The following is a 14876-nucleotide window of genomic DNA, read 5'->3' on the forward strand; positions in this document are numbered from 1 at the left end:
GAGGTGTCTGGGGGGTAGACAACTGTCTCCTTATCCCATGCTTCTCACAATAGCTGTTAAATTCACCGGATGTGAATTCACCACCCTGATATGACCTTAAGCATTTAATATTCAACCTTGTCTCTATCTCAACTTTAACTTTAAAGATCTTAAACATTTCAAAAGCTTCAGATTTCTCCCTCAGATAAGTAACCACCATTCTAGAATAGTCATCAATGATTAGCATAAAATATCTATCACTCTGAAAACTCTTTATTCTAGCAAGACCACATAAATCAGTATGATTAAGATCAATAACATCATTAGATTTATCTTGAATACTCTTAAAATAAGTTCTGACCTACTTTCCCAATTGACATTCCTTACATACCGGATTATAGGGCTTCACAATCCTAGGTATATCTCTAACAACCTTAGTTGAACTGATCTTTACAATGCAATAAAAATTCACATGACACAACCTCTTCTACCATATCCAACTCTCATCAATTTATGCAATCAAACATGTTTTCTCACCGGAGTTCAAATGAAAGTTGTTACCTTTAGTCTGTGTATGGTTGCAATCTCCAAACCAGATCTATTAATGATTTTGCATTTTCCATCCTTGAACTATAATTGAAATCCCTTATAAACCAATTGTCCTGCACTCAAGAGATTATGCCTTAAACCTTCAACATAATAAAAATTATTAGTATTATTCTTACCATCCAATGATATAGTTCCTCTTCCTCTAATCATGCATGCTTTGTCATCTCCAAATCTAACCAGTCCACCATCAAATTCTTGCAAAGATAAAAAATTCCTTTTATCTCTAGTCATATGATATGAACAACCACTATCTATCACCCATTCATCCTTGTCTTCAATTTTAGCGGCAAGGTCCTTTTCCTCATTTTGAATAATAGGTACCAAAGCATCTTCCTTAATAGCCAAAAATACCCATTCATTACCACTACCAGATCCACTAGCCAAATCTTGTGTTGGTTCATCATCATAATTAGTTACACCTTCCTCATCTGCATAGTAACATTATTTGTCTTTGTTTCTCCTGTACTTATGCTTGTTCTTGTAGTGTCATAAAATTGTGCCTCCTACATTTTTAACCATATTTGAGGTCCTCACCTTAGCGACGACATCCTCCTTCCTAGCCGAGACTCCTTTCTGCATTTTCACCCCTTGACCCCTTCATGTTTGAGCCCTAAGATAGCTTCAGGATCCTGTATGGGCCCCAAGATAGGGAAGGACAGGGGTGTGGCACCCCTGTTCCCTTTGGATAGGGGTGTGGTGCCCCTATCCTACCCTCTTAGGGTGGACCCAAGATAGGTCCCCCTGACCCTATCTGCACTTTGGGATCCCAAATCTCCCCGATGTTGGCCTTTGGTGAGATGAATTAATCTTCTGAGGAATGTATAAAAGGGAGTTAGTTTTCTCATTTGTGGGGAGGCATAATTCAAGTGAAGTGGATCATAAGCAAGCATAGGCAGAGATATACATCATCAAGCATTCAAGCATTTAAGTATTCTTCATCCATCTATTGGAGCAATATTATAACATTCATTTGCAAGCATGTATGTGTGTTAGGGTTTTATCATGTTACATGCCATTTCATGCAACACTTGTGATTTACATTCAAGAAGCAAAACAATCATCATCGACAAGTTGTAGATATGCAAGGTATACATTTCCATTGTTTATATTTAAGCATTTGCAATTACTTTCTTTCAAGGTTGATTCCTCAACCGGGGTTTGACTGAGGCAAACCCCTATCCACAACGTTTTTTCTCTCTTTTTTGTGTGTAGGTTGCAGGTCGACAGCTGTAATTGCAGGTTTGGGCTTCATTTGTAGGGATAGAAGAACCCTTTTTGTTTCATGGATTTTGTGGAGGACCATGTACACTGTCACTACAGTCTCGACGACTTTTCTCCAAATTTGCAGGGCAGATCCATATCAGTCTAATTAGCTCAGATATGAAATTACAATGCGATCCTAGACTGGTAGCTCCTCATTTCACTCATTTCTCTCTCTTTTCCACATGGGAGGGTAAATCACACTTCAACCCTTGCAATCCACTTGGAATTCACATCATTGTCTCTTTTGGATTTGGATCTATTGGATTCAAGCCCCTCTTTTGAATGTAATATTCTCCAAAGTGAAAACCATTCAAGTGACATCCTTTCTCTCTCCTAGGTGGGGAGTCACTAGGGTTCAATTTTCCACTTTACATTTTGGTGAACCCAATGTCCTACATCTTAATTCTGATTTCTTATTTGTTAGATTTGAATAATTGCAATTTGAATTTCAAAATTTTATTTCCATGTTTGATCTTTTTTGCAAATTTTAGAGGTTAATTGCATAAAACCCCTAATTTTTTATTTTGAGGAAATTAAGCTTGTGAAGTGTAACATTTTAATTGCTTGTTTAAGATCTGATTTCTATTTCAAAATTGCAATTTTAAAATATCTCTTTATTCTGAAAATTCAGTGGTTAAATAAGAAAACCCTAATTTTCAAGATTCTTCTATTTTCGACCTTTGACTGCAAGTTTGACCAATCTAGACACCTCCAAATTGGCCGCTTTTTTAGATTTTGCATTAAAATCATAATTTCTATCATCCCTGAAAATTTTGAAAAAAGTTAGTCGTACCGTGTGCGCTTTCGCCACGGTCCTCGACTTTTTCCCCAAAATGTCGAGAGACGGAATTGATTTTATTTTTCTACTCAAATCGAGAAAAATGGCATACTTTATCAATTTTAACACCCTCTAAGGTCGAACACAAATTCAAATTTCACTGTTTTAAATTCAAATTTCAAAATTCAAAGTTCAAATCTATAATTCAATTTCCATTTTCCCTCCTTTATTTAATTTTCTATGCATATATGGGGTGAACATTATTATGGTTGAATGACATATGAGTTTCTTGTTTGATCATAAGTGCATATGGAGTTCTTATCTTATTTTGATAATTCATTTTCAATTTATATTAAAAATGTTCATGATGTTCCCTTTCATGCATATGATGATAGTTTAGTTCTTCCTTTCATTCATAGCTATGATTTACCCTCTCCCAAAATTGATCTCATTAATGAGAGCACATTGGTGCAAAAAGGGAATGTGGACACTATTTTCAAAGATCTCCCTCCTAAAGAAGAATCTTTGGAGAATTGTGTTCCTTCTTCTCCTAAAAATTACCTCCCTCATAAGGATTATTTGGTGCAAGGGGATGATACTACATCTACTTATCCTAGTGATACCATACCTTCTTTTCATGATCTCCCCTCTAAAGATGAAGCATTCATTACATATGATAGTCCTATTACTACTTATCAAATTGCCATTAGTTTCATATCCAAAGTCATACTATATTCTAGTCGGTTAGTATTACCGAATCATGCAGTCAGTACACATAGAGAAGTCGGTATGGATAGTCTAGTCAGTTACAGAAAGTAGTCACAAAACACAGTATTCACTGAGCTATTTATCGAGTAAAGGCTCATGGCTACCGAGTGGTATAATTAACTCACCGAGTTGATATTCACCGAGTAAAACGCCTTACTAGATACATTGAACCTGGACATGCACATGAAAACATGTTACAAAATCGAGGCACATCTAACCATTTTTGTGTTGGAAATTGCACTAGGAGATTGTGTATGATTACAAGATTAATCTAACCTATGAGATATTTTGTTTAATCAAAGAATCTTTTTGTAAGATTGAAGTAATAAATCAGATCAATGCTGTAAGAGATCTATATATACAACATGATTCTAGGATTAGATATATGACATGATATGATATGATAAGGGATGCAATGAGATAGCAGTGTGTATGCATGAAGGAAGACTGTTACAGAGACACAGAGAGGTCACCGAGAAGGTTATCAATGAACAGTCGAAGAATAGAGTAAACAAAAGGGTTTACCGAGTTTCATTATGGGTTACTGAGGTATGCTACAAGCTAGGTAATCTTATTCAGAGCACATAGAATCTACTTTAGCATTTCAGATGTAAAGTTGTAGATATTTGTAATGATTATATTGTAATATTTTGAAGTTGTAAGAGAAACCTTTAACAGGGTAAAAGACTCTAACCAAGTCTATAAATTGTAAATCCTTTAACCAGGTACTACACTTATATAGCGTTGTATAAATCCTTTAGTAAGGTAGATCTAATTGATCTTAATACTCCTAATAGGGTAAGCTATCAGAAATAGCTAAATGTAGCTCTAACCGAGCATTCTTTATTATTGCAGTAGTGAAGTTGTGGGTGCCATCCCCACCGCAGTTTTTCTCTCTAACCAAGAGTTTCTGCATGACCAAAATATATGTGTTATGGAGTGAATCATGTATGAATGTTATCTGTTGATTATAGTTTTGTTTTATGTTACTGCACTATTCTGTTTATGCATAACAGTAAGGTTATTACATAAGAAAAGTTTTGGAGTACTAATTCACCCCTCCCCTCTCAGTACATTAGCTTTCTATATTGGGCCTAACAATTGGTATCAGAGCTTGAATCTTGGAAAAGGGTTTAACCACCTGAAGAGAAAGATCTTAGCAATGGAAGGCTACAAACAATCTCGGAGGATTGTGAATCTTCAAGAAGAGTTGGATAATGCAAACCAAGTGATTGCAGACATGCAGAGGTAAATGCAAAAATCTATGAAAGTAAGGAGAAGATTATCTGATGACTTGTAGGATTCTCAAGAGCTAGTGGAACAAATCGAGACATCATCTGAGAACAGTATATCTGAAGAAATTGAAGAAATGATTGGAATGTTGAAAGAAAATAACAAAGCATTGGCTGATCAACTAAAAGGAATGAAAAGAGAACATGAACATTTCAGTACACAAATGACTGAAAATATAGATGCATTAAGGAGAGCTGAGGATAAAGCAAGAGATCTACAAAGAGAGAAACAACAACTTGAAGCACTAGTATCTGATAAGGATGATGAAATCATAAGGTTAACTGGTATTCAACAAAATATGACAGATCAACTAGGGTATGCACATCATGAAGCAATTATGAAGAATGATGAAAATCAATCATTGAAACTTGAAGTATCAAGGTTGACTGATGAACTTGAAATAGAAAAGAAATCCAAAGAATCATTGGAGAAGAGTTATGAAGCATCAAATATGTTGGATGAGCAACTGAATACAAGAAGACTCTACAAAGATGGAGGACTTAGTTATAAAGGAAATAATACTACCGAGAAAGGAGAATCATCAAAACAAGCTAAAAAAAGAAATAACATCAAAAGGAAGAAGCCTATTTGCTACTACTGTGGAAATCAAGGTCATACTACCAACATATGCCAGATCAGAAAAGGTAAGCAACCAAATATCTCTAAGTCCAATGGATATTGTTATAATTGCAATAAATATGGTCACATACCTAATCAATGTAGAACAAAGTCTGTTAACAACCATCAGAAGGCAAAATTCAAAGGGTTTTGTAAAAACTGCAATAGATATGGACATAGTACCGAGAGATGCTGGTTTAAGCAAAAGAACAACATGAAGTATCCACATCGAGCAAACACTGGAGGTTACCGAATTTACATAGATTCTCATTGACAACATGCAGCAGTACCATGGGATTACAATACGAGGATATGGTGTGAATGTTGTGGAAGATATGGAAATATAAGTGCCAACTATTTTATAAGGTTTGGAATGAACAACCGGAGATCATGGAGAAATCCTGGTATGGCATGTTTTCATTGTCACAAAATTGGACATTTAGCTGGAGATTGTAGAGATCAACCAAGAAGAGACACTGAGGAGATAAAAGAAAAAGTCAAGATGATTTGGAAAAAGAAAGGAATTATGTCTGATGAAGAAAGAACCTTACCTACCGAGTTAGGTGCACCTATTTCAAATTAGCCAAGAAAAGGTATGAAGGGACTACATTCTTTAAAAGATAAATCATAACAACTCCTATTTTATTATGAACAAGAATTCAAAATCTGCATAGTTAAGATACAATTAGTCAGTTAGTATACTATACATGAAACCTGTCAAGTCAGCTATCAAAGCAAAGTTGAATACTCGGTGAAAATAGAAAATGAAGTAAATTGGTAAAAGGTGAACCGAGTGCATTTAATACCATGACCTAACCTGCACGAAGCTCGATAAGGTATTTTTGAGTACTTAAAAGTATTTTCATGGTCATTTTCATTCACCCAAGTTTTCGAGAAGCAGAGCAGAGCAAATCAAAGTGACCAAATTTCATTCAGAGTGATTTTTCAAGGTATTTACATCAATCTATTCACATTGTTTAGCTGGTTTCTAATCTAGTCAAATTGCTAGTGTCTACCAAGTGTGAAGAGTAAGCTACTTGTAAACCCTAAGGATAACCTGTCGAATTTTTACTCGAGATCTACCATGGCGCCCAAGATCCAAGACCCTGTAGATGTCCAAAATGTGGAGAAGCCATCTCTAAAGTATTCCCTAACTCCTAAAGTCACCTCAGAACTGGATGATAAAATGACATTTTCACTCATCCCAGATCGAGTCTTATTGGTAGAAGATGTCAGATTCTTTACCAAGTGTCGTGTTGAGGAACTCAGTCATGTAGAGATTAGTAACACATATGATGAACTGTGCACTAACGGCAAACTGGATAGTAAATTTGAACATATCAGAATCAAGGGATTAATTGAAGCCCTAGTCTATCCTCGTGTGTTCAAACCCCAATGGGTTAAGTTTGTATTGAGCAGAGTACATGATGATTTCATGTGGCTACAAGAGCAACCATTCAAGATCATGAAGGAATTCATTCACCTGATCACCCGATATCCCATCTACGATCATGCTCATGCACAGAAAATGATATCACAAAAGGAGCTAATCAGTCTAACTGGAATAGAATCTGATTACTGAGGACTGAAATTGAATAATGTCACTGATGCTGAACTGAAATTTGCAATTAGAGTCATTGGTTACTGTTTCTTCCAATCTACAAGGGAAAACAGTGTACCATGTGCTGTAGTGGACCTGGCCTACAAAATAGTAAAGAAGGGAATGAAAGTAGACTTGTGTGAAGTACTACTAAAGAACTTATTTGAGAACCTGAACACCATAAGGAAGCTGAAGAAGAACAACTCGACAAACACACTCAAGTTTGGTTTACTACTTGTCTGTATGTTTTTCTATTTTGAAAAGTTCTTTCCCTCAGTCGGTAAAGTAGTATGGGAGCTACACCGACCTATCACCCATCAGATCAATGATTACATCAAGAAGTTAGGAGATAACTTTAATGATTTCATGGATGATTACTTTAGCAAATTCCAAGAGAAAATGCACTGCAGGTACAGGATCCCACCACAACTGGATGAAAAATACAAGGACAATATTTGTTTTGAAGTCGACACTGATTATTGCTATGTAAATGCTGTTGAACCAAGGATTCAGTCATTGCAACCAATGGGTTATGAAATTGATTATGACATCACACAGCTACAAATTGATGCCTACCTATCATTGCTAAGGCATGCAACTGAACTAAGGTATGGAACCTATGAAGAGGTAAAGGAGAAAGTAAAAATGAGCATTGTAGTTCCTAAGACTACAAGGAAAGCAACAAAGATGATAAAAGCTTTGTCTGAGAAATTCGGAGAAGAATCTTCATCTACACTTGTCAAAGGCAATCTTGCCATTATCGAGGAAGAATCAAAAGCACAGGAGGCTGCAATAACATTGAGCATAGAGTTGCCAAAGGGAAAAGTTCTAAAAAGAAAGAAATAGGACATTACAAAGGCCCTACCAAGAAATAGGACATTACAAAGGCCCTACCAACTCCACCAACAAAGAGACCAAACACTAGAGCATCAGCTGCATCACCGAGCAAGAAACAAAAGACTGTTGCCACTCCTAAGGTAACAAAGACTTACAAGAAATCTACTCGGAGACTCATTTTGGCAAAAGAGTCAAGTGATACAGAGTCTGATGATGCTAACAAATTCCAGATTGTGAAGAGCAAAAAGGCAAACATTCACAGTGTTGAAAACTTTTTTGCCAATCTCAAGGAATACGGTGGATTTGCAGGATTCAGATATGTTAAGTATGAGTCTAGGAACAATGATGAGAAATGACAGATTGAAGAAGCTGTCATATGTACACTTCTGAAGTTTCGGTTAGCACCATTGGAACTAGCAAAGTCACTTCCAAGTGAACTCTACTCACATATTGATAACAGATGGAAATATGCAATGGATTCAGAGAGACAAATAAGAGAAAGAAGTCTTGTCCACTTATTTCCTAACATGTCCATAGCTGAAATCAAGGAGCATTTGTCCACATACAATTCAAAATTTCTTGTGAAATAGAGAGCCTTAAAATTGATGAATGGGCTATATATTGACGTGGAGAATGAGACTAAGGCCAAATGGCAGGAGATCTTCAAACAAAAGGATGTCGGTGAACAATCTCAAATTGAAATTGTTGATGTCACCGAGCAAGGTCCAGACCCAGTTGACACAATACAAATTGATGAAGATGTAATGGATGAAGCCGCATCGGAGCAAGAAATGATTGAAGGCACCACTTATGCAAAACTTGTGTCTAGTGAATTGGTCTTAGAACAAGTTCAGCCTTATCCACTGGTGAAGCCAATAGTACCAACCGAAGCCCCCAAGGACACCGAACAAGTTACCAAAGGTAACAAATCTAAAGTTGCAACAAACACAACAAAAGATCAATCATCTCAGGGACAGACAAGCACAACAAATATTATAGTAGAGACCCCTAGCACCAAGCCATCCAAAGACACTGCAACTACTATAGGAACAGTGCAAAGTGTTGCATCTACCGAGCAACCTACCGAGGGACAACAAGCCTCACAAGCACTTGTCTTAGTGCCCTAGACAAAAGGAAAAGAGAAAAAGGTGAGAAAGCATGGTTTTAAATTTGACTTATCTAAACCGATCATGTTGCCCAATGTCGACATCTCCAAATTAAAAGAGCAAGCACTCACTGAATTTGGTGAACTATGTAAAGCAAAGTCCGAACAAGAGAAACAACTGGCAATACAGAAAAAGAACAAGGTACTTCAAAAGGTTAGAACACTGCTCACAGAAATGCTACCATCAGCAATAGTGTCAACTGATGCGGCCATCCATATTCAGTTGGATGAACTCCTTAATTAGATTGAAACATCTGGAGTTGATGCTTCTGAATGCCTAAGCAAGCTCAAGGATAAAGAGCTCACAACAAAAATGATAGAGGAAGTCCAAAAATCAATTGCTGTTGGCAAGGTAAAACTTGTCAAATTCATTGCTGAGTTGACCCCTCAACTCAAGCACATTCTTTATTTATTCCATAAATTGTGTACATTTTCTTTATTTATTAAAGACATAAAAAATAAAACTGATGCAATTGAGAAAGAGATCACCGATCTCTCCTCCAAGTTGACCATTGAGCCTAATTCAGTTCAGACCTTTTTCAAAAAGCTACAACAACTCATGGCTCAATATTTAGAACTAAGGAATGAAGAGCATAAAATTAGGATGGATATAATGACCCTTCAAACATTATTCCTTCCTCATCTCTCATCAGTCCAAGAGCAGCTTAACTAAGCTACAAGCTTATCAACTACCCAAGAGGGAAGCACTCTTGATGGCTTGATATCACTCTTATCTGATATTCAAGCACAAAACTCATTAATGGAAAGTCTCAAGGACTCACTCTCAGTCGCCCTCACTGACGCCCGAACCAAGTATAAAACTATTTTTGATCAGTTACAGCCTCCGGATGCAAATTAAGTTTTTAATGTTTGTCAAAAAGGGGGAGTACTTTTATGTTACTACACAGGAGAGGAAAGCCCAGCAAAGGGGGAGTAATTCTACACTTGGAGACTAGTACATTTTTGATAACACAATTTTGAGTATTATATACAAGGGGAGTCTACCGAGTAGAATATACAGAGCATTCAGAGTACACAAGTACAGTACAAAACCGAACTGAACACGCAAATTCAGAGTTATGTACAGGATAATGATAAGGGGAGTATATCTGCATATACTATTGACTATTGTACATATTGTCAAGTATAGTCATTTTGTCAAGTATATTTTTTTTAGTTATGACTTTGTAAGTAGTTTTTGTCAAACATCTCAACTAATGTCAAAAGGGGAGATTGTTACTACTTATCAAATTGCCATTAGTTTCATATCCAAAGTCATACTATATTCTAGTCAATTAGTATTACTAAATCATGTAGTCGGTACACATAGAGAAGTCGGTATGGACAGTCTAGTTGGTTACTGAAGAAAGCAGTCACAGAACATAGTATTCACCGAGCTGTTTATCGAGTAAAGGTTCATGGCTACCAAGTGGTATAATTAACTCACCGAGTTAATATTCACCGAGTAAAACATCTTACTAGATACATTGAACCTGGACATGCACATGAAAATGTGTTACAAAATCGAGGCACATCTAACCATTTTTGTGTTGGAAATTGCACTAGGAGATTGTGTATGATTACAAGATCAATCTAACCTATGAGATATTTTGTTTAATTGAAGAATCTTTTTGTAAGATCGAAGTAATAAATCAGATCACTGCTATAAGAGATCTATGGATACAACATGATTCTAGGGTTAGATATATGACACGATATGATATGATAAGAGATGCAATGAGATAGCAGTGTGTATGCATGAAGAAAGACTATTACAGAGACACAAAGAGGTCACCGAGAAGGTTATCAGTGAACAGTCGAAGAACAGAGTAAACAGAAGGGTTTATTGAGTTTCATTATGGGTTACCGAGGTATGCTAGACAAGCTAGGTAATCTTATTCAAAGCACATAGAATCTTCTTTAGCATTTCAGATGTAAAATTGCAGATATTTGTAATGATTATATTATAATATTTTGAAGTTGTAAGAGAAACCTTTAACAGGGTAAAAGACTCTAACCAAGTCTATAAATTGTAAATCCTTTAACCAGGTGCTACACTTATATAGTGTTGTATAAATCCTTTAGTAAGGTAGATCTAACTGATCTTAATACTCCTAACAGGGAAAGCTATCAGAAATAGCTAAATGTAGCTCTAACCGAGCATTCTTTATTATTGCAGTAGTGAAGTTGTGGGTGCCATCCCCACCACAGTTTTTCTCTCTAACCAAGAGTTTCTATGTGACCAAAGTATATGTGTTATGGAGTGAATCATGTATGAATGTTATCTGTTGATTATAGTTTTGTTTTATGTTACTGCACTATTCTATTTATGCATAATAGTAAGGTTATTACATAAGAAAAGTTTTGGAGTACTGATTCACCCCTCCCCTCTCAGTACATTAGCTTTCTGTATTGGGCCTAACAAGTCCTCTTTTTAATGAATTTCTTGAACATAAAGACACCTTATAACAAGAGGATGATATTATTTATCATCATAATGCTCTCTCTCCCAAAAATCAAGAGCCTAACAAAAATCAAATCAATTCTATTCATGTTCCTACGAAACCAAAAATTCTTCCTGATTATCATGTTGTGCCTTACACATATACTAATGAGGTAGTTGATGAGAACATAAGTGAAGCATCATATTCTTTCTTAGTTCCTACAATCCTCTCTTCAATTCACTCAAATACACCATCTCCTACCAAAGAAGTTCTTAAAGAAGAACTCTTGCAAGATGATTGGGGGTCCTTAGATTTCACTCCTACCTTTTCTAGAAAGTCTAAGATGCCTGAATTTCATATTCCAAATTTTTCTCTTAACACAAATCTTGAAATTGATTCAGGCATGTTAAAAATAATATTTGACAATGAATGACATATTCATCATGATCATTTATAATAAAATTCAAGTTCCTATTATGTTTCTCCTCACTATGTGACATAGTTAGCCTACCTATTGGGGGCTCCTTGTCATTCATGATGGTACAGTTTTAGGTGCAATCATACTTAGTAAGCAACATAATAGCCTATTTATTCTTGCCTCTATGCTTGGGGGGCAAGAATATTTCTTTCCTCTTTCTAAGGTTTCATTATTTTCTTCATGGGGTACATTTTTCATAAACTTGATATCCTTTCTTGCATGGAGTTTTCCTTCATGCGAGCACATGTTTGTTCCATGAGTGGGATCTTCTCCTTGCTTGAAATGGTACGTCTATTATGAACAATCTCTCATCAGAGAACTTTTGTGAACCTTTTTCTTTCTCTCTCTTTGAAAATTACCTCTTCTATTGTGTTATTCATAGCTTGATGTCCTTTCTTGAATGAAGTTATCCTTCATGCGAGCACATGTATGTTCCTTGGTTAGGATGTATTCCTTGCTTGAAATAGTACGTCTCTTATGAGTAATATCTCTCTAAAATTTGTGTAATTCTTCTCATTATCCTATACTTGGGGGACAATGATCTCTCTTCCTCTCTCTTTTTTCTAAGGATCCACTTTTCCCTATTGTGTGGATGACGTGAGTTTTATTACTTGATGTCACTCCTTGTGCATAATTGTTGGTTGTTTTCTCAAGGATTATCTCTTATACAAGAGGAATAAGTCTTTGAATACAACCTCTTTTACACTTGGTAATGTACATCTATAATAAATCCACCCATCCCCAATAGGGCTAAAAGTGCATCATCTTTCATCAAGAATCTCTTTCACCTAGGAATAGGATGAAGGATCAAATTCTTGTTCTCTCCTTTTATTTGTTCTAGAAGATGTTATATTTGTCTAAGATAACTCTTCTTGGAGGTAGATGTCTTTTGAACAAATATCTCTTCTCCTCCAAGGATCTCCTTTACACTTACAACAAGATATCTCTTTTCAACTATCTTATCCTAGCTTGAAGAGTATTCCCTTTCTTGCTTGGATTTATGGCATTGTTGCATAACATATATCTTCTTTGTGATGAAGGTAGGTATCCTTGTTCTACCTTCCTTAAAATATACACATTAAACTATGTTGACATCTTAAGGGGGGGACACCCACACTGCTCCTTTGTACTATACTTTTGTCATGCATTGTATAGTGAGACATTCTTGAAACTAGAGGGTGGCCTCTTAGAGAAAGATGTCATCACTTTTCTTGTATAGTGAGACATTCTTGGAACTAGAGGGAAGCCTCTTAGAGAAAGATTTTGCCACTTTTATCTTGTATAGTAGGTCATTCTCGGAACCAAAGCACAAACTCTTAGAGCGAGATGATGCCACTTTTCTCTTATGCAAGGTCATTATTCTCAGAACCAGAGCACAAACTCTTAGAGTGAGATATCATTCCTTTCTTGACACTTGTACTATATATCATATACAGGTTGTAGCGTACTCGGGCATAGAGTCCTATGAGGCACTTTGAACCTCACTTGCACACATGCACTTGAGGTTGAGTAGAAATAACAGTGTTCTCACTCTCCTCCCTTACATGGATCACCCAGACAGGCTCTGGGGGCTAGATTTCCATGTCCTTCTCTCCATGGATCACCTAGTTTTAGGGGTGAGATTTCCATGGTTTCTCTCTTGTTCTCCTTTCTTCTCATGGATCACAAAAGTGTGTATTCATGTCCTCTCTCTTCTTTCTCTCATGAACCCATAGTTTTTCTATTGATGGTTCATGGATGATGTCAGCTTTTCTCTTTTATGTGATCACTTGTGTTTATGTTATGACATTGGTCTTTGTGTCCTGATTAGTTGTTGAGACATCTAAGTATTGAGGTCTCTTCAACTAGATGGTTTGTCATCTTGTGTCTTGTTTTTATCGTGTGTCTTTTGTGCTTTGTTTTTATTTTGTGTGTTTTGTGTGCTCTTGCATATGTTTGAGTGAGTTAACATCCTAGGATTGGGGGCTTATTTTCCTCAAGATTAGTGATGTCTTATACTCCTTGTGGTATTGCTCTAGATCTCTCATCTTCACCTCTATTTCTTCTACTTTATCGACAGTATTGGCGTAAGCCATACTCCCACTAAAGTGGTGGCTAAATGTAGTGTCATAAAATTGTGCCTCCTACAATTTTAACCATATTTGAGGTCCTCACCTTGGCAAGGACATCTTCCTTCCTAGATGAGACCCCTTGACCCCTTCCTGTTTGAGCTCTAAGATAGCCTTAGGACCCAATTTGGGCCCCAAGATAGGGAAAGACAAGGGCGTGGTGCCCCTGTCCCACCCTCTTTGTTTCACGGATTTTGTGGAGGACCATGTACATTGTCATCATGGTCCCAACAAATTTTCTCCAAATTTGTAGGGCAGATCCATATCAGTCTAGTTAGTTCAAATTCGAAATTACAGCGAGATCCTAAACTAGTAGCTCCTCATTTCTCTCTTTTCCACATGGTCAACAAGTCAACATATCTATTACAAAAGAGGGTAAATCACACTTCAACCCTTGCAATCCACTTGGAATTCACATGCCTATCTATCTTGGATTTGGATCTAGTGGATTCAAGCCCCTCTTTTGAATGTAAAGTTCTCCCAAGTGAAAACCATCCTAATGACTTCCTTTCTCTCTCCTAGGTGGGGAGTCACTAGGGTTTAATTTTCCACTTTATAGTTCTAATAATCATGGTTAGGCCTAAAAGATCTTCTAGCTCTCTCTTCAAATCTTGAATTCCTCTCAGAACATCTAGATGCAAAATGAATTATCTTATTACATGCAAAACATTTAAAAGGTTATTTTCCTTCATACTTACTTCTAGTAGGACCTTTAGGTACTCTTCTAGCAAATAGGGCTTCCAGTTGCTCAAACTCTTCATCTTCTTTCTTCATTTTATCTAGTTCCTTTGCATATAAATATTTCCAATCACTCTTTCTGGTTGATGATGTAGGTGCATGAAAAGAAGATTTAGCCTTTGCAACTCCTTGAGGACTAAATTCTTCAAGCTCAAAAGCAGACAATTTTCCAACCAAAGTATCTTGGTTAACAAAAGT

This window comes from Cryptomeria japonica, chromosome 8 (assembly GCF_030272615.1).
Source record: "Cryptomeria japonica chromosome 8, Sugi_1.0, whole genome shotgun sequence".
NCBI lineage: Eukaryota > Viridiplantae > Streptophyta > Pinopsida > Cupressales > Cupressaceae > Cryptomeria > Cryptomeria japonica.